The sequence below is a fragment of the Macrotis lagotis genome, chromosome 1 (assembly GCF_037893015.1).
Source record: "Macrotis lagotis isolate mMagLag1 chromosome 1, bilby.v1.9.chrom.fasta, whole genome shotgun sequence".
NCBI classification, from domain to species: domain Eukaryota; kingdom Metazoa; phylum Chordata; class Mammalia; order Peramelemorphia; family Peramelidae; genus Macrotis; species Macrotis lagotis.
The window spans coordinates 82039579-82061156 of NC_133658.1; the positions used below are offsets into that span (position 1 = coordinate 82039579).

At 34.9% G+C, this 21578-nt stretch overlaps 1 protein-coding gene across 3 annotated transcripts in view; it reads left to right on the plus strand.

Annotated features, from left to right (window-relative positions):
* The window catches only part of WWOX (WW domain containing oxidoreductase), a 1413871-nt gene that overhangs the window by 374620 nt on the left and 1017673 nt on the right, over nucleotides 1–21578 (plus strand). The gene's annotated exons all lie outside the window — the stretch shown is intronic.

Here is a 21578-nt window from a genome sequence, read left to right on the forward strand (position 1 = left end):
ATACTCTGTGCGCAGTGGACTCAAACCTGAAACCTAGAAGTTTTAAAGCACACAAGTAGGAAACATATGAGACAGAAAGTTTCCCTGCAGCAGCATCTAGCATCAAACCACCAGTAATCCATCAATCACTACACAATAAGGGCCAGGTGCTGGGCTAAGCATGGCCAGTGGGCAAGCTGCTAGCTCCCTCAGCTGGACTAGCTCCTTAGGACATTTGAATTTTAGCCTCTGGGTTAATCCACTGCTGGGCCGAGGTCAAACAGGCTGCCCCACAGGGTTGCTTCCTGACTTTGCTCATCTACTATAGATATTCTCTCTTGTATCTTCTATTCTCATGGATTCTGGTTACTATGTGATGTTTTTCTTGACCTTTCAAAACTAACAAAGTTGTAATCTAGTCAGTTCTTTGTCTGAATATTCAGGAGCAATTAGGGAAAAATAAATACTAGAGACAAAAGACAGGAGTCATATGGGCACTGATCGACATGTTGTGGCTACTTGAAAAAAATATGTTCCTTGCCTAACCAGTGGCTCACAGCAATCCTCTCTCTTGAAAATAGCCAACAAAGAATGAGATGTCATTGCTTGATCCTCTTTTCTGCACAGTTCTAGATATTTAAAGCCAATTTAAAGCCTTTAGTTCAAGACACAATATGCCAGTAGGAAGCAGTCAAAGACTACCTTCACATCCTATTGAATGAAAGGAAGGGCACTTTGATTAAGAATGCCAGAATTGGGCTTACCAAATATTCTTCTGGATGCTAACCTGGAAGGGCATGTTTTGGGTACTCTAATGACTTGATCCTCATCCAAGAACTAGAAAGTGATTTAAGAATCTTCTAAATAGTTCCTTCTCATTTTTAAAATTTGAGAAATGAAGGTCCTAAAGTCACATGGTGAGTGAATCCCAAGATGAAGTTTTGAATCTGTTTTTTTTTTTTTTCCTTAAGGAGATTGTTTTTATTTTTTAAAAAAAGTTTATGATTTCTCAGAAGTAATTCAAGTCTCAGGGTCACTTAGCTTTTTCTTTTTTTTAAGGTTTTTTTTGCAAGGCAAATGGGGTTAAGTGGCTTGCCCAAGGCCACACAGCTAGGTAATTATTAAGTGTCTGAGACTGGATTTGAACCCAGGTACTCCTGACTCCAAGGCTGGTGCTTTATCCACTACGCCACCTAGCCGCCCCAGGGTCACTTATCTTTATGTAACTTTTCATTTTTCCCCAATTACATGTAAAGATAGTTTTCAACATTCATTCATTTTATGTTAGATTTTGAGTTTCAGTTTTTTCTACCTTTCTCCCTTCTTTCCATCTTCCTCTTGACAACGAGGAAACTGATATAGGCTATATGGTCACAGTTATGTTAACCATGTTTCCATATTAAGTCATGTTGTGAAAGAAGAATCAGAACAAAAGGGAAAAATTCATAAAACATAAAAAAATATTTAAGATATTGCAAACAGTATGCGTTGTTCTGCAATCAAACTTCATCTCTGGATGTGAATGGCATTTTCCATGACCAGTTTTTTTAACAGTATTTTTTTTTAACTTTTTAATTTAGGGCACTGGGGCTAAGGTCACATAGCTAGGCAATTATTAAGTTTCTGAGGTGGATTTGAACTGACTCCAGGGCCAGTGCTCTATCCACTGCACCACCTAGCTGCCCCATCATCATAAGTCTTTTAGAATTGTCTTTGCATTGTATTGCTGAGAAGAGCTAAGTCTATCACAGTTGATTATCACATAATATTGCTGTTAATGTGTACAGTATTCACCTGTGTACCCAAGTTTTTTGAAACTTTTTACCATGTACAACTTTCTTGAGGTCTATCCAAGATCAGTCAATGGGGGAAAGGGCAAAGAATAACTTGTCATCATAAAGACCCTTCTATAATTATCAGTCATGTTGGTTTACTCTTCTATTTTCACTCTATCACCCTAATACAGACTCTTTTCCCCACCTATTTAGTCTATTGCCTATGCTTTTTAAAAAATTCTTTTGTCTGCAATGTGCTCCCTCTATTTTGGTTTCTGTCATTCTATCAGGTCCTAGGTTTAATGTCATCCTATGAAACCTTCCCTTCTCTTCACACCCCTCCTTGCCTTAGTGTAACATGGGTACAAGCTGGTATACATAGTATTCATAGTAAATTCTTCATGGTTGAATTTTCATTTAAAATAGTAAGAATTTCTTTATGCATTATATCCAACATGAGGGCAAATATGATACTTTTTAACCTCTGAGTCCTGTTTATAGTTCAGTGCACAAAGAAGCTACTGATATATGTATGTCAAATAGTGCTAAATATTTTTTTTCTAAATTCATTCATGTATGTAGAATTTGTCATTAGTGTTCCCCTACAGTTTTGGTAGGGGAGAAAGAACAAGAGAGAAAAAGATTACTTAAGAGGTGTTTTGGTGACAGTGGTAAACTAAAACCAACTTCTATATTACTCAAATATTGTCCTGTTTTATAGATTCTTAATTCTCATTAAGCATGTTTTATTTATAAGAACCCAGCCCCAAAACAGTTGTTTTTGTGAACCTGTACTAATGCTTCATTTGTAGAATTTAAGACTCTGCTGTTGAGGTTATATATCCTTAGTGTTTTTCTTTTTTTTTCTCAAAGAAATTAAGAAATGCCAACATGTATGAGCCTTTTCAGTATATACAGGTTCTTTTGCCTTGGGGTCTTCATGTGGTTGTTGTGTTGTTTGAAGAAGGATTTTTGTAATTTTCTGAAGCCCCCATACCATCATCCATTATTAATTTTTATCTCTTAGCAAGTATTTGGAAAAAAATGTTTAGTTGTATTTTTCTCTTACATTTCAATGGTAGGTAAAGCTGTACAGTTTGAATAGTTTTCCTTTTATGTTCGTGTAGATGTTGCTATGAGCCAACATGGTGATTGAAATATTTGAACACTATAGGACTTGAATCTTATTACTTTATCAGGGACAATATTGATGGATTTGAGGAATGCCATTCAGCCTAGAATTGTATAGGCTACTGTCTCCATGATAGAATAAGTTTTTGAATTATGTCAGTTTTAACATGGTTCTCAAACAATAGGAATTACAGACAGAATCTTCCTTCCACAAGAATTGTAGCCCATGTAGTAGATTGATCAAACTCTTGAATCATCCTGCCCAATTGACTTATTTTACAGATAAGGAAACTGAGATTCCCAGAGAAGGCTCATCCAAGTCAGTGGCAGAACTAGATTTTGAACTCCTCTCTAGCAGAGTGGATAGAGTGCAGCAGGGTTTCAAATCCTTTTTCAAATACTCACTGTGTGATCTTGGGCAACTCATTTCAGCACTGTGAGCTTCAGCTTCCTTGTCTGAAAAATGGTAGTACATAATTCACAGGACTGTTTTGAGGATCAGATGAGCTACTGTATGGAAAGCATTTTGCATATTTCAGAACACCATTCATCTTACATCTCATTATCTTTATTATTGCCATTGTTTGTTGAAAATTGGATCCTCAAGTGAAATTCTATATTACTAAGAGGGTTTTTGTGAGATAAAAGGTTTTTAGAAGGTAAAATACTAACAAAATGTGAATTACCATTCTACAAACTTTGATTTTGGATTTGTCAAACCTTAGTAATTTTGTGTATCTATACAACCCCACAGAATCATAGGGCACTTGCTTGTGAGAATGTATTTTTTATTATTTGTCATTTTGAATTAGCAGTCCTGCTCTGACTCTTGAGGCAGCATGTGGGCCAGAAATAATTGCTTGAATATATTTAATTTTTTTCTGTAGAAAAATTTTGTCATTAGTTTCTTAGATTTATAAGAATATCCATACAGATATGTATATACACACATCTATAGACATATACCCCTAGGCTTAGCACTTAGTGAAATGCAAATGGATTTAGATTTTGTTCCTGCCTTCTAAGAGCTTATAGTTTGATTAAGAAGATAATACTTAGAAATATGTTATAGTAGGGGGAAAAACATTGGAGTATAAATTAAGTTTCCAATTCCAGCTCTGCCAGTAGAACAAGTCATATCCTCTCTATGCCTGCATTTCCTTTTCTGGACAGTAAAAAGATAGGAGTAGATTATTTTTAAGGATATTCCCAGCTTTAAATATTTTGTTCAATTTTTATGTTTTAAGGTTCTTTCCTCACTTTATATTCTATGATTTTTAGTTCATATGAAAAAATTATAAGCAATATAATGCAATTTATGCTAAGTATCAAATGAATATATTTGTTATGAATGTAACAGGAGTTAAGAAAGGGGAAGATGATGTCTAGATAGTGTGAAACCATGTCATGCTTATAAAACATAACAATGTGGTCAAGTATGACCTATAATTCATTAGATGTCAGAGCATACAAAAGTATGTTGACAGAAGATTATGGACTCATATTAGTAAGTTGAAATTTAGTAGGAAAAATGTTTTATCTTTGCATGAAAAAAATCAACTGGACAAGAATAGGATTAGAGAGAGGGATAGCTGAATGTAAACTTTTTTTGGAAAAAATCTGAGCAATTTAGTGCATTTGACTTTGTAGCCCCCAACAGCTAAAAACTCAAGCTATCCTAGGTTGCTTTAGAAGAGGAATAGTGGCCAGAGGGAAGGTTTTAATTGTACTATGCTATAACATTAAAGGATATTTTGCTCAGAAAATAAAAAAAAATTAGAGAGGCCATGATAATTGTCTTTAACTATTTAAAGGATTATCATTGGAAGAGGGAATTGTTCAAGGCTTGACTTCAGAGGGCAGAATATAGAACAGTTAATGGACATTACAGAAGAGAAGATTTATATTTCATGTAAGAATTTTCCCTTCCTTTCCTTCTCTTCTCCTCTCCCACCTCCCCTCCCCCTGCCCCAATCAGTTAACACTGTCTAAAATTATAGAGTGGAGTGTTGGATTAACATAAGTTTCCCTTCTCTGAAAGTCTTTAAATGGAGTATAGATGACAACATTTTCTCAGAAATGGTTTCTAGAACATCTCCAAATTAAATGAAAAGCCAAGTGATTCAAGGTAACAATGTAAATATTAAATCATATTCGTATAGCACTTTAATGTTGATGAAATCTTTACCTTACAACAGTTGTGAAGGAGGTAGTGAAAGGAATTTCTTTTCCCCTTTAAAGATGAAGAAACTTTGGGACTGAAATAACTTGCCCAAAGTCATGCAATCTATAATAGCCTGATTCTAAGTTCAGTTCTTTTTCAAATAAATGCACTGTTTCCCCAAAGATCTCCTAAGACATATGTAGATCATAATTTTTTTGCTTGTGAAATCTCTATCAAAATTATTTTGAGATTTAGGTACGTTTAGTTTAAAATAGATATTATAGTAGCTTTGAAATAGGAACAAAAAGGGAGCAAGAAGTTACTATCTCCATTTTACAGTTAAGGAAACTGAAGCAGATAGGTTAAATGATTTTCCTGGGGTCATACAACTTGTATCTGGGGTGGGATTTGAACTCAGGTCTTCTTGACTCCAAGACTCTATTCATTGTGCCATCAGCTTCCTCTGAAAAATTTAGTTCTTTTTATGGAGGCAAAATTTAATCATAAATCTTCAGTTAGAAAGTGACATTAGAAACTTTCTATGATTGTATCAAAAATAGGTTATGATAGACCAACCCTGGTGGTGCAATGAATTAGATTTTAAGCTCTCCTTGAGGGTAGGTTTGTCTTTGCCTTCATATTCACATCCCTATAAATATGTCTTTCAATAATTCATTCATGAAATTCCTAAGTAACACAATACTAGGAGCTCTAGCATATATTTTAAATGAAAACTGGATTCCAAACTGTCTAAAACAGGCTAAACAAATCATATGGATCTAATAGGATGCCTTTGATAGACAAAATTATAGTCTTAAACTTGGGTTCAAAAAATCAGGTTCAGGGTGGCTAGGTAGTGCAGTGGATAGAGCACTGGCCCTGGAGTCAGGAGTACCTGAGTTCAAATCCAGCCTCAAACACTTAATAATTACCTAGCTGTGTGGCCTTGGGCAAGCCACTTAATCCCATTGCCTTGCAAAAATCCAAAAAATCAGGTTCACAAGAACAACAGAGAAATTGTTGTTAGGTAATTTTCTTTTGTTGGAAAAATTAGATTTTAATGAACAACAAACATATTATGATTTGAAGGTTAGTACACAGCAAATAGGAAGCAAAAGCCCCACTGGGCATCATCTTTGGTGTAATGTATTCCATTCTATACCTTACCCTTTAGGCAGAATATTGATAAGTTAGACATTTTACAAAGGTGGGCAAGCAGGATGAGGAGGTACTGCTATCTTATGTGGTTGATTGGAGGAAGTGGAGATATTTAACCTGGAGAAGACTGAGGGAGCTAACTCTGCTGTCTTCAGGGGTTCTAGCTGCCTTGAATGGTAATCATCTAGAATATATTTTAGGCTTGTTTTTGTTTGGCCCTGAAGGCCACCAGTTAGGGCAATGGGTAGAAGTTGTAGGAAATCATTGTAATTCTTGGTAAAGAATAACTTCTTTATGTAGAACATGTAAGCTCTGAGGCATTTTTATTTCAAATACCACATTTAAGGATGGGTCCATTCCTCAGAAATTGAACTTTTCCTCAGACTTTTAGAGGTACCCTTGAATGGTAAGGAGGTGGCTTCCCCTCCTTTTTTGTGTAGTTTTTAGAAAGGGGACATTTACTAAAATTTTAGAAAAGAGCAGTTGATACAAAACATCCTGCCCAAAGGGGAAAGTGAGCTCAAACTTAGAAAGCACATATGAACAAGGGGGGTAATTCTTGATTCCTGATTTGTTATACAGTGGATCCTAATGCTTATTATAATCATAGAGTACACAAGAAGTTTACCATAGGTATGGCATAGTTGCTTTACTGGTCTCCTTGTAGAGCTCTGAGTTCAGTTTGTCTGATACTCAATGATGGAGGCACTACAGTAAGCATGAGGAGGAATAATGTTTAAGCTATCAGTGGAAGATGGGGAATCTAAAAATGCTCCAGATACTTTGAAGCCATTAGGACTTCCTCTTTTCTGGGTTGGAGGGAAAGAGATCTGATCAAGGCCAAAGTCAAGCCTGCTCTTATCCTCTCCCTTTCCCTAGAAGCTCTCAGGAATCTACTAGAATCTACAGTTAGGAATCTACTCGAAAGTCACACACTAAAGTTTTTGGGAAAATGTCTTCCTTCTCACCTCTCTTGATAATTAAATTCCTGCAGTCCAGTCAAGTGTCCTTGCCTATCTAAATAAATAAAATGGTCTTTTATCACTTAGTCTGAGCTCTGTAGATTAAGTGTTATATGTCCTTAGTTTGATAAGGTTACAGAACTAAAATGAGGTAGGATGGTGATGCCGGTTCCTTCAGTCTCCTCCCATTTGATTAGGGGTACTTTCCTGTATGGATCCGACCTTTTCAACTCCCCACTTTCCACCTGCAATTCTGCTTGATTTGCACTCCTTGGAACAAGATGCCCTGGAATCCTTCCCCCAATATTTTTAGCTTCTTCCTTTTGGGTGTTATCTTCCCTCATAGATTGTAAGCTCATGGAGAGTAAAGACTTTCATTTTCCCCCTGTTTATATCCCCAGGCTTATCATAAGCACAGAAAAGGTGCTTAATCAATATTTAACTCTTTGAATTTAATAGATTTGATGCCTTTAAGATGAACCAATTTAAAAATATTCAAAATTTGAATGAACTTTCTTTAATAGCTTTTCTCTCAGACCTTTACTGGTGAAGGTGGATCCAATCCAGTCCAGTAAACATTGTCCAGATTGTGTGAAATGCTGCAAAAAAAGAAAATATAGAGTAAGATGAATAGCTAAATGAACTTTTTTTTTTTTAGGCAAACAGGGTTAAGTGGCTTGCTCAAGGCCACATAGCTAGGTAATTATTAAGTATCTGAGACTGGATTTGAACCCAGGTACTCCTGACTCCAGGGCCGGTGATTTATCCACTGTGCCACCTAGCCGCCTCTAAATGAACTTTAATGGGGAATTCTACTCAGGGCTACCTAGACAGCAGGTTCTCTAGGTGTGATAGGAACCTGTTATTCACAGAGAACGTGGAGCAGAGAGATCTAGATGGAATTACAGAGCTCAGCTTTTCAGTGCCTCAGTTTCTTTGTCTTAAATGAGGAGGTTTGGACTCTAGCTGATTATAGTGAAGGGAATTCTTTGTCATATAGAAGTTGGAATGTAGACTTGGATGTCTTGTTTAGCTCTGAGACTCTGGAATTCTGTGAGGACATTTGACCTAATGTGGTTGTTTTCAGAGAAGAAACTGAGGCCCACCAAAGAAGAATAAATTGCTCAGGGTTACACTCTAGGATGTATTACGGTTGAAACCCAAACTCAGGTCGTTGAATTTCCAGTCTATTGCTCTTTTGCACCATGTAGAACGTTGTCTTTGCATACTTCATTGAATTGGACTGAGGGAAGGACATAAGAATCTAAGTTATTTAGCATCCTTAACTAATCCTAAAAAAATAAAAAGTTCTTTTCTGTTCTCTTACATACCGGATTTAAGATGGATTTCAGAATTGCAAAAATGACTTGGTCCTTAGCCAAGACACACATGTTATTCCTTTACTTTAAGTGCTTCTTGTATTATTTTGACCTTAAAGTTTACAGGGTAAAGGAAACATTTATGGAACAGTTAAAACCAGTTAGAACATAATGACTTGCCTCATTATCACACTCCACAAATCTACACCTTACAAAAGTTCACTTGCCTGCCTGTTTCTCAAACATGTTTGGCCTATAAACTTAGTTAAGGCTATTCACATATGGACACATATCAGACTTCCTTTTGCCTACTGCAAAATCTCTGAAATGGAATATTGTTTAAAAACTGATCAAAATTTTTAACACCACATTTTCAAAAAAGTTTGCTAGATTCTTACTTTCTTTTCTTCCCACATATTAGTATTGTGTGTTGTTTAGATTATGAAGTCAGTTAAGAGGTCCCTTTCCTGAGTTTACCGTTTAATTGGTGGATATAAAACACAGAAACAACAAATTATTTAAGTGAGTGGTTCAATGTTAGAGTAGTTCAGAAGAAGGAGCTGTTAGTGAATGGTTAACAGAGAAAAGGATTTTTGACTTGAACCTTGAAGGAAGCTAGGAATTTGTTAGACTGAGAGCAGAGTATGCTAGGTGGATTGAATAGCTTAAAGAATCTATAGGGAAGTCCTTTTTCAAAGGACAGTAAGTAGATCAGTCTACTGGAGTGAAGTTTTGACATTTGACTTAAGAGAAAGTTGTGTGTGTGTGTGTGTGTGTGTGTGTGTGTGTGTCAGGGACAGGTATTTTAGGACATTGAATGATTTAAGAGAAAGGTGTGTGTGTGTGTGTGTGTGTGTGTGTGTGTGTGTGTGTGTGTATTTATATATGTATGTATGTATATATCAGGGCCAGGTATTTTAGGACATTGAATGTCAGACCTGAAGAATGTGGACTTGATTCTACCCCTGAAGGAGAATTATAGAAGGTACTTGAGCATAAGGGTAATGATGTTATGTATCTGAATTTTTTAGGAAGTGCTGTCTGGCATATACTGAAGTGAGCTATCAGTAGAAAAATGACAAAACTAATTTATTTAGATGTCACCTAAATTTTCAAGATGAAATCTCATAAGATCATAGATTTAAAACTACAAGTGACTTTAAAGATTCAACTTCCCGTCCTCATTTTATGGTTAAAGTCACTATGGCCTTCTGATGATGAATTGAGCATTCCTTTAGAACTAAGATTATTCCACCCTAGAATGATCCCTGAAATATGAACTATTGAAGAGAATCTATGGTAATGATACCTTCTATTTCTACAACATTGTAAGACTTATATTTTCATCTCAACTCTGTGAGACAAGAGGGTCAAATACCATTATCCTTATTCATAGAAAAAAAAAGTCTTAGGGCCAGAGTCAAGTTGAGATCGATTTTTATTTTTTAAAAATTATATATCACTTTAAAACTTATAAAGCATTTCCTCTAAACAGAGCTTCTTCAAGGCTATTTTTCCAGATCTCACTGACGTCGTCATTATGGTCATAAGCAGGTGGCTATTACTATCATCAGGATTTTAGGGGTAACTTTGAAGGGCTGGGTTTTTTATGGGTTGACCCCTACTCCTTCCCCTTGTACTTCCTATTAACAACAATCCGTCAGACAAGGTAGGTATAGTACAAACAAATGGTATAAAATATTCTCCCCAAAGTCTGGGACACAGTTTCCACAAATATATATGTCTATGGGGAGAGTGGTCATCAACTTGGTACAATGAGGCACACAGAAAGAGAACATGTATGGCCAAAGTTTAAACACATGACTCTTGATACCTGGAAGCCCTTTCTTCAGTTAATAAGAAGAATAATTCTCTGGTTCAAGGTATCATACATGTCCTGACAAGCTGCTTCTGCCCTATGTGTGTCTAGATCTGTCTCTGATTTGTCCTTGGCATACGTTGGCTACTAGTGGTCTACTTCTCTTACTATCTGAAGCTTCCAGGGTATGGTTTAATGATTTGTTAGACAGCCATTTTTGATTCAGTTTAAAAGGAGTTCTCATCTGATAAAGCATCACAAGGCTTGGGATATTTTTTTTATCCATTCTTAAAACCTGTTCCTGTGAATTGAGTTGGGAAAAGCAAACCCTTTTCTATATACTCAAGTCAACCTAGTAAAGTAGTAAAACTATTATCTTCATTTTACAGATACCAAACTAAGGCTCACAAAAGTGAAGAATAGGTAGTCAAGTGTGGGAGGTTGAATTGTAACCTGTCTACTGGATTCAAGTCTGTTGTTTTTCCCACTCTATCATACTGTTAAATAAATATTGACTATTCACTCACAAAATTTATTATGAAAATTAGAACATTATAAACTTTATTCACAAAACCTATGTAGTGACCAAATGTGATAGGCTCATTTCTTTGAACATTTTATTTGCCCCCTAATGACAGAAAATGCTTTTAAGCTGCCAAGATCAAGCTTATTTTCCTTCGGATTAATTCTATGCACTTTTTACAGGGATGTTTGCAGATTTTTCTCTTCCTAATAATCACTAGTAAATTATCCTTGCTAATATTACAGAATTATTTGAAAGTTGATTTCAAAGTGCATTAGTGTTTGTTTACCTGGTGAATGTATAATATCTTAGCTCTTACTAAAGTAATTAAACTTTGTGAGTGCATGTAAGTTCTGGGTTATGGTAAATAATCCTCAAATATTTTATTGAATAGGATTTGGTAACTCTATGGATAACTTGAAATCCTGCTGATGTAGCACCTTCTGTGAGGCAAAGATTAATGGCAACTTTGGAAATTTTAATTTGCCAAATGCCCCAATTATATAGGTATTCTAATTAAGATGTGAAATACTTAGAATCATTTTTATTCTTACTTTCTTTTGTACTCTACGATTCTCTATTCTTATCACTTCATTTCTTTTGTGTAAAAGTGGTTTAAAAAGGAAATGCATTGAAATATATCTCATCATTATCCTCATTACCACTCCCACAACCCTAACCACCACCACCACCACTGAGCTTGCAAAATTCATATTGCAATATGATTTATTTGATTTTCTTTGCATCCCCAAGTCTTAGCATAGTACTTAGCACATAATAAGTGTTTAATAATATTTGTTGGCTCATATTTATTATCTTATAAGATCCTCAAAATCATAATTTAGTTCAAATGTTATCCTCATTTAACAAATGTGGAAACAGATTCAAAAAGGTTAGTAGAGGGAGGTACCTAAATTCAGGTAATAGAATTATTTTTTTTCATTACTGCAAGGGACTTAGAAATCAATCTTTCTAAGTTCCTAATTTTTTTGATGAGAAAACTAAGACCTGGAAGGATTAAGGAAGCTGTTTGAAGTCACACAGATGCTAGAGTTGGATTTTGAACCCATCAAATACATATAATTGCTTTATTATAACTTGGAGGTGATTTATATATTCATATGTGGATATTTGTATACATATTTATATAGAGCTATAAAATATAGAAATATTATATATACACACACCATTATATATGTACATATGTATATCCTTATGGTATAAGGGTGAGGAAATTGAGATCCAAAGAGGGAAGGGACAAAGTAAGTTTCAGAGCTGAGATTTAAACTCAGGTTTCTTTGTTCCTAATCTAGTCTTATTTCCATCCCATCACTCTGACTCCTAATCCAGTGGTTTTAAAAAAATCTTGATACTGATAATATTATACTTGTCTTTGGTGTATCCTTGGAATGTGTTTGCTACTAGTGGCCTAATTTATTTCTTTTATTATTTAAAACTTTGAAAAGTTTGGCTTAATGAGTTGGCTGGCTCGTCACTTTTGATTCAATTAAAAGAAGTTCTCATATGATAAAGAGATCACAAGGTTTAGGCAAGTTTATATATTTTTAAAACCTGTTCCTGTGGATTGAGTTGGGAAAGGCAAACCTGTTCCCTTTTATTCAAAACAACTATATATGTGTGTATAAATACACACACATGTGTATATATATATATATATATATAATATACATGATATATAATTTTTCTTGTAGTTAGAGAGCTACTATTGTTTTTTCTATAACATAATTTGTCCATCGTTTTTTTAGATTTAATTTCACATATTCTCATGCAAATATTGTAAACAGTTAACTTGAATGGTAGCAAAACTCATCTGGATATATAACCTAAGAGGTAATATGCTAATTAAGGACATTTTATGAGTAGATAAATATTCCAAGCTATTTTCCTTTTGGAAGCAACATTCTTCATTTTTTTTTCTTTGACATGATGAGGAAATATTACTTCTTTTTATCCACAATGTTTAATATCCATGGTAATTGAAATGCTCACATTTTGTATGCTTGCCCAGTATAATCAATGGTCATTAGGAAGTGGGAACTAGGCCGTCAGTCATGAGTATATGTAGTAACTATGTACCTTATCATATTGATGGTAGTTGTGGCCTACCACATCTTCTCTTTTGTCAATATCACAGTCTGGCTGATTATCTTGGATTCAAGCTGTATAATGGTGGAATCCTGATTTTCATTTATTATCTCTTCCATACTTTAGGATTTTTTAAAAATGTAAAAAGGTTCTGAATTCAACAAACCCCAAGAATCAGAAACATCTGAGTTCAAAAACAATCTCTAAAACTTACTTAGGTATATGACCTGGGCAAAGAAATTAACTTTGCCTCAGTTTTTTAATCTATAAAATGTGAATAATAATAGACCTTATCAGATGAGAACAAATTTGAAATACACAACAAAATATTTGAAAATGAATGTCATTGTCCCTGCTATTGTTATTGTTGTTCAGTCATTCAGTTGTGTGCAACTCTTGGCAACCTTATAGATCATACATACATAGTACTATCTATGGGGTTTTCTTGACCAAAGATATTGGAATAGTTTGCTATTTCTTTCTTCAATGGATTTAAGCAAACATAGGTGAAGTGACTTGCTCATGAATATCAGGTATTTCTGACTCCAGGCCCAATGATATATCCATTGAATCACCTAGTTACCACTACTGTTATTATTATTATTATTATTATTATTATTATTATTATTATTATTATTATATAATTGTTAGCTATTCATTGCTTTTAGTCAATTGTGATTTTAATCATCAGATCTATTTCTTCACCTCCTCCCCACATGCATATACTTTATATTGTAGTATGTTATTTTTTATTTTTAAGCCTTCATCTTTTGTCCTATGGAATATCATATTTTAGAATTTTTTCTTCACATAATATTTCTGCCAAGTCTTGTGGCTTTGAATGCTCCTTGGTGCTTGAATCTTTGTTTCTGGCTGCCTGCAATAATTTTTCTTTGATGTCAAAGATGTAGATTTTAACTTCGATGTTACAGGTCATTTTCTTTTTGGTGTGTCTTTCAGAAGGTGTCTTGGGAATTCTTTCTCTTTTAACTTTACTCTATGGGTGCAGGAAAGTTTGGCAGTTCCTATTTATGATATCTTTAATTTTATCTTGAGACTTTTTTCTTATTGTTTTCCATAAATTTATTTAGTTCTCATTTTTTGACTTGTTTTCTGTGTCATTAATTTTGGATAGTAGATTCCATATACATACACACACACACACACACACATATATGTATATATATATATGTGTGTGTGTATATATATATATATATATATATATATATATATATATATATACATATACATATACATATACATATATATGTTTTTGCAAGGCAAACGGGGTTAAGTGGCTTGCCCAAGGCCACATAGCTAGGTAATCATTAACTGTCTGAGACCGGATTTGAACCCAGGTACTCCTGACTCCAGGGTTGGTGCTTTATCTACTACGCCACCTAGCCGCCCCTCCTTATATATTTTTAATGTAAATATTTTATTTTTTCAAATTATAAACAATAGTAGTTTCTACCTATCATTTTTTGTAATGTTTTGAATTTTACAATGTTTCCTTCAACCTTCCTTCTCTCCCCCACAACCCCAACCCCACATGAGGGGTTTGACATTTGTCTCATAATCTTTACATTGTTTCCATCCTATACATTGATGAAAATTGAATGTGTTGAGAGAAAAATCATATCCTTGAGGAAAAAATAAAATATAAGAGATAAGAAAATTACATAGTATATTAGACAACTTAAAATTTTTTTTTAAATTAAAAGTAATAGTCTTTGGTCTTTGTTTAAACTCTGCAGTTCTTTCAGTGGATATAGATGGTATTCTCCATCACAGATACCTTAAGATTGTCCCTGATTATTGCACTGATGGAATGAGCAAGTGATTAAGGTTGATTATCACCCCCACATTGCTATTATGGTGTACAATTCTGCTTTTGCTCATCTTGCTCAGCATCAGTTCATGCAAATCTTTCCAGGCTTCTCTGAATTACCATCATTCCTGATTTCTAATAGAACAGTAGTGTTCCGTAAAATACATATATCGAGGGGCGGCTAGGTGGCGTAGTGGATAAAGCACTGGCCTTGGAGTCAGGAGTACCTGGGTTCAAATCCGGTCTCAGACACTTGATAATCACCTAGCTGTGTGGCCTTGGGCAAGCCACTTTTACCCCATTTGCCTTGCAAAAAAAAAATTACATATATCGCAATTTGTTCAGCCATTCTCCAGTTGATGGACATTCACTCGATTTCCAATTCTTTGCCACCACAAACAGGGCTGCTATGAATATTTTCGTACAAGTGATGTTTTTACACTTTTCCATGAGTACAGACCCAGTAGTGGTATTGCTGGATCAAAGGGTATGAACATTTTTTATTGGCCTTTGGGCAAAATTACCAATTGCTCTCCAGAAAGGCTGGATGAGTTCACAATTCCACCAACAATGCATTAGTGTCCCAGATTTCCCACAACCCTTCCAACATTGATCATTGTCCTTTCTGGTCATATTGGTCAGTCTGAGATGTGTGAGGTAGTACTTCAAAGATGTTTTAATTTGCATTTTTCTAATCAGTAATAATTTAGAACACTTTTTCTTATAACTGTGAATAGCTTTGATTTCTCATTTGTAAATTGCCTTTGCTTATTCTTTGATCATCTGTCATTTGGGGAATGGGTAAATTCTTTAAATTTTTAAAAATTTTTAATCCTTTAGATTTTTCTTTAATATATCATTGTCTGTTGTATATGAATGAGTTCTGTTATTACTTGAGTAAAGTTTTCAGTCTTCAGTTCTTTCCAGTTTTTTATTCCAATGATTTTGCTTTTTCCCCCCTTGTATCACATCATCCTGGACTCTTCTAATCCTTGTGATTAAGTCAGTTTTTTTTCCTTAGGCCTTTTTTGGTATTTATTGAATTTCTTCCTCAAGGTTTATATCTTTCCTGTCATGAGAAGGTTTAGTGTCTTCTATTTAGTTACATCTACAGACTCAGTTACTAATCTGTGACTGTATCAGCACCAATCACTACTCTCTCCCTCGTTCTTGAAAAGGGTGGGCAAGTCCTATTTGGTACTTAACTTTATTATTCCACATTGCTGCTGGTAGGATGCTGTTTTGAGTTTCTTTCTCCAGGTTAGGGTGTTCCAGGCTTCTTGCCTTTTTATCTGAGCTCATAATTTCTTTACTTGTGAATTCTTTGTTCTAGCTTCCTAGGCTTCAGGCTGAATTTTCATGCAGTCCTTTTCTAGATGAGACAACTTATTGCTTTCTTAATCATTGTCTAATCTGCTGATCTTTTGAGGTTATTGCTCTAGTATATATTCGAGAACTAGGCTCCTGACTGTTTTTCAACTAATCATCTTAATTGGAATTTCCTAACCTTGAGTTCTTAAAGCATTAGTTACAGTGACACTCTCCTCATCATAGATTTCACAAAATCAGAATTTCTTGGACCCAGAAGGGACCTCTGAAATCCTTTACTTTAACCTCTAAGGTGAGTTAGGAACTTCCTCTTCGAAGTGCTTAATTTAATGAGAGATATTAGCTAGAAATTATATTTATTTGATAATTAAGATTTTGGGATCTTAAATTATTTTTGCCCAGAAAGGAAATATCCAGCAGAGGATCAAACATTTAAACTGGTATGTGACCTCACAATACCCTGTTCCAATCTCCTAGTTTTACAAATAAGAAATTGAGGAATAAATAGGGAGGTTAATTACCTTGCCCACGGTAACAGAGGTAGTTTGTAGCAGAATGTAGGCTTGAACTCAGTACAATCAGTTGTGCTCTAATTCTTATTTTAAAAATGTGAATTGATACATCACAGTTGAGATATTAAGGAATAATAAGAGTATAATATTAATTTTGCATTTCCTTAAGTGTGATATTGTACATAAGAAATGGTAAAAAATGATACCACTTCACAATAACTCACATGCTGAAGCCTAAAGCTGTTTGCTTACCCAAACAAATTTAGGTTCTTTTCAATGTTCTTTTCTTTCTTTTTTTTTTTTTTTTTAGATTTTTTTTTAAGGCAATAGGGTTAAGTGGCTTACCCAAGGCCACACGGTAATTATTAAGTGTCTGAGGTCGGATTTGAACACAGGTACTCCTGACTCCAAGGCCACTGCACCACCTAGCCTCCCCCCAAGTACCTATTTTCTATGGATCTTCCATTCTAGTCTTTTAATCTTTTCCCTTCAGCAATAGCTTACATCAATAAGAGAGTTGTGTGTTTGTATTAACAGTTTTTCTGGGGATAAAAAGAAAGACAAAATTTGTCCCCATCATCAAGAAAGTTATATTCTAATCTGGGAGACAACAATGCAATTCATTATGTAAAGTTATGTATATGTAATAGAAGATAGATAATCTTAGAGGAAGGGCTCTGGAAAGGGGGAAGAGGGTAAGAAAAACCTATTGCACAAGCCAGGAGGTAGATGTGAGGAGGAAGAACATTTCTAGCATAGGGGGCACCTATTGCAAAGGAGGCAGTGAGAAGATGAGGTGTCTTCTGCAAAGAATAACAAAATAATTCAGTTACACTGCATTGTAAAATATGTGAAAGGGTATAAACTGTAAGAACAAGAGAAAGGAAGGAGGCAACCAGCAGCCTTTCAAAAGGGCCAAAAGTCTTGTAACAGACTTAAAATGTCAGATAGCTTTTTACATGCCTTCTTGAGGATAATAGGGAGTCACTAGAGTTTATTGAGAATGTATATTTGTATATGAGGAAGGGGATGATCAGACCTATAGTTTAGGAAAGTCACTTTGATAGATAAATGGAGGCTATACTGAAGTGGAGAAGGGAGCAACCAGAAATCTATGGCAGTAATTTAGTAAAATGATCAGGGCTTGTACAGAGTGGTGGTTTTTTCAGAATAGTGAAGTAGTTCTCAATATGAGAGATGTATGAAGGTAGAAACAACTGGATTTGGAAATGTTTTGGAATTATGGAGCAAGTGAGTGAGGAATTGAGGATGATACTTAGTTTATGATCATATGTCCTGGAAAGATGGTGGTACCCTTGATAGTAGTCAAACAGTTGGAAAAAAAGGATCATCTTAGGGGAGGAAAAATGCATTCTGTTTTGTTTATATTGGGTTTAACTAAATATCTGGTTAAAGATACTGAATAGGCTCTTAGAAATGGCATTCTGGAGAGAGGTTAGGACTGGACATAAGACTGACTTGGGGGGAACATTCATAGTTAAATTCATGTGGCCTTAGTTATCTTGTTTTGTCAGGGGATAAAATATTTTTATTGTCTACATCTCAGAAACGTAAGGAAAGCCCTCATAAGCCATGCAATACTATATAGTAATAACTTGCTTTTATATAATGTATTAAAGGATTGCAAGATGCTTCCTCTGAATAACTCTATTTCACTGGGATTTTATAAGAGCTCTTATTGTTACTTATATCACTACATGTGAACAGATTTAGATAATCTTGACCACCCCCACCCCTCCACCCCCTGCCCCCAATTGATCTTGATTTTTCCTCATAGGAAATTTGCATGTATAAGTAACATTTAAAATCAATAATGCAAATTAAGGAAGACTTTGAGCCTCTAGTCTCTTGAGATAAAGGCAAGTTGATAAGGAATCAGGAAGTGAGTGGGTATAAATTTTTAATGAAAATGAAAAGAATGACCTCTTCCTTACAACTGAGCATACTGCTGGCTTTTATGCAGGGGAAAATTTGTGTGTGTGTGTGTGTGTGTGTGTGTGTGTGTGTGTGTGTGTGAGAGAGAGAGAGAGAGAGAGAGAGAGAGAGAGAGAGATCCAGTAGAAATTTAAAATCCAATTGAAAAGTATTTCCATAAGAACCTTGGGCTAATTAATAGCTAGTTTGAGGAAGTATAGTGATAGATGATCTCCAGTAATGAAAAGATTGAACTTGGTGCCACTGGGGAATTTTGAATGTAGATCAGTAGATCATGCTTTTTTATTTTTATTTTTTTTAATTTTAGTACCATTGTGAGCATTGCTATCATTAATAATGATTTTATTCTTGAAGCAATAATATGCTATTTATTGTATTTTATTTCTGGGCATCAAAGTTTTGAAGGAATGCATGTACTATAGTAAATTTAGAAAAAAAACTAGCCAGGATTAGAGGGTAACTCCATGTCATATGAAGATTGGACATTCTTGTATCCAGGAGAAGTGGTGTGACTTGGTTGTCTTGAAGTCATCCTGAAGTCAATTGAAGGAGTCAGAGTAGATCAGCTCTAAGATGTTATGAGACTGATTTTGTTTGACTTTAGGGGGCAGAACCTAGATCTGTGTGTGTAAGTTCTAGGAAGAATAACTCACATGAGATATAATTTGTAATCTCTTACCATTTAGAAGAGTTAAAAATGAAATATACTTTCTTGGATCATAGTATGTTTCCCATCACTGAAAATCTTTAGGTGAACAGTGATTGCAAAAGCATTTTATGAAGTGTTTAGTTTGTAACAAATCCTGGGGATTTCAAATAGAAAAGCTAGGACAGTACCTGCTTTCTAGTAGTTTACATTCTAATAGGGGAAATTATTCATATAGGGGAGTTTTGGTTTGGAGAAAGATTATAATTTGGACTAGAAGTTACTGGGATGATAAGTGGCAGGATAAGGGAGTAGATTGACAACCTCAGTTCATAAACAGTGGATTGGTTTATTTGACCATTTTTCAGTATTCCAGAACTGGAGAGAGGTTGGGGAAAATAAATAGATCAAGCATCAAGTCTGTAGGCAAGGTTATAGAGAAGATGTCTAGAAAGGAGGGAGCAAAATGAAACATGATTCATGGCTAAGGCTTTCCTGAAATAACTTGCTGAGTCACCAGCCATGAGGGTAAAGCTCCAGAGCAGAAATTTTTTAAAGACATGGTTTCTTGTGTGGGAAGTGGTAGGTGGTTGATGGGAATTTATGGAGGAGATGGTCAGAGATCATTTGGGTATGGTGTGGTGGAAAATACACTTCATGTTGAATGTGATGTTTCTGAAGTCCAGATTTTATTATTTTTGTGATTATACTTAAACTAGGTAGTTAATAATTTTCCAATCATTGAGAAGAAAAGAAAGGTACTCTGTTTACTCCTTTAGTCTATTGATTGATTTCTGGCACCTGTAACCTTTCTGTTGGAATTGTTCAGAGATTTCCTGAAACTTTCTAGTATCTATATTTATTGCAATGATTTATAAGCTTTTTTGATTATGTTTCCAATCAGGAAAAAATTTCAATTATATATAAATTATGTATAGCATAAATTTATAAGAAACAGAAATTAAAATAAGAGATAATGATGAAATGATATTTGATTCTAACATTAATAGGAAACTGTTTTAGGGAATAAGAGAGAAACATAGCCTCAGGAAAATCATTTTGACAGTTTTTCAGATAATGAATTGGAGTAGGGAAACTAATTAGGAAGTTATTATAGTAGACAAGGTGAGTAGTATTGAGATCCTGACCCAAATGGTGGCTATCAAGAAAGTAAAGCATGAACACATACAATAAATATTTAGGAGGGAGAAATGAAAAGTTTTGATGATACATTAGCTATCTGAGATGAAGGTGAATAAGTAGATAAAGATGTTTCTGAGTTTGTGAACCTGGATAACCAGAAGAGTGGTATTCTAGGTATTAAGAGGAAATTTTGGAAGAGGTGTGTTTGGAGAGGCAAAGATAATGTAATGCATTAGTTGCAGGTGAAAGCCTATGTATACTTACTCAGTTTAGCCAACTCAATGTGTTACAGTGAAAACAAAGTTTGGTAGGGTGGGACTTAGGGCTCTTATTTAGTTGTCATTTCCCCAGAGCACAAAGCCTCTCTGCCACATGGCATCTGCCTTAGCCATGAAGGAACAGGAGATAAGTATTTCCATTCATGCCTGTGAAGTTATTGTTGTGGATACTTGGGTGACTATGAAAGGTGACTCCCTTAATTCACTATGTTGGGAGGAAAGCTGAGTGTTTGTAGGGTTACAGTGTTGGGGGGCAAAGGTTATAGTGGTTCTGTTGAGACACAAGTCCCATATCTGGTTGTTTTGGAGGAGGAAAAGATGCGACCTATTTTCCCTCATTTTAATTGGTTGTTCAGACAAGGGCATACATTTTGGTAACCACCTCTAAAGGACTGAGATTCTTATCATCATTCTTATCATCTCCTATTTTCTTCTCTAATGTCATTAAACATGCACATGTTACTTTCACTTGTGTGCTGCTTTTGCACTGAATGCATCCCATTTATCATGAAGATATGTCTCAGTATAATAGAGTGATATGACTGTTTATAGTGATAAAATAATTAAACCCTTTTCCTCAAAATAGTATCATTGATGAAATATTTGGAAATCTTTAGAGATTATAAAGCACCGTGAGGACATTAAAGGTTATAATTTAATTTTAATTATTTCTATCTCTCTAATCACATGGCAAAATCCTTGTCTTTATCTCTTTTTCAGTACCTCTCCCTTAGCCTGGTAGTGTTTCAGAAAAGTTGTTTAATACCTCCACAGACACTGATTGCAATTCCTGCACAAATTAGGAAGCAGTTTTTTTGAGTTATTGTGACTGAATGACAAGCCTCTCCACACTTAGTTGTCTGTTAACTTGGACAATAAACACAAAACTCAGTCCTTGAAACCTTTCCAGCTTAGTAGGATTTGCCATAACCAACACTTTACTGGAA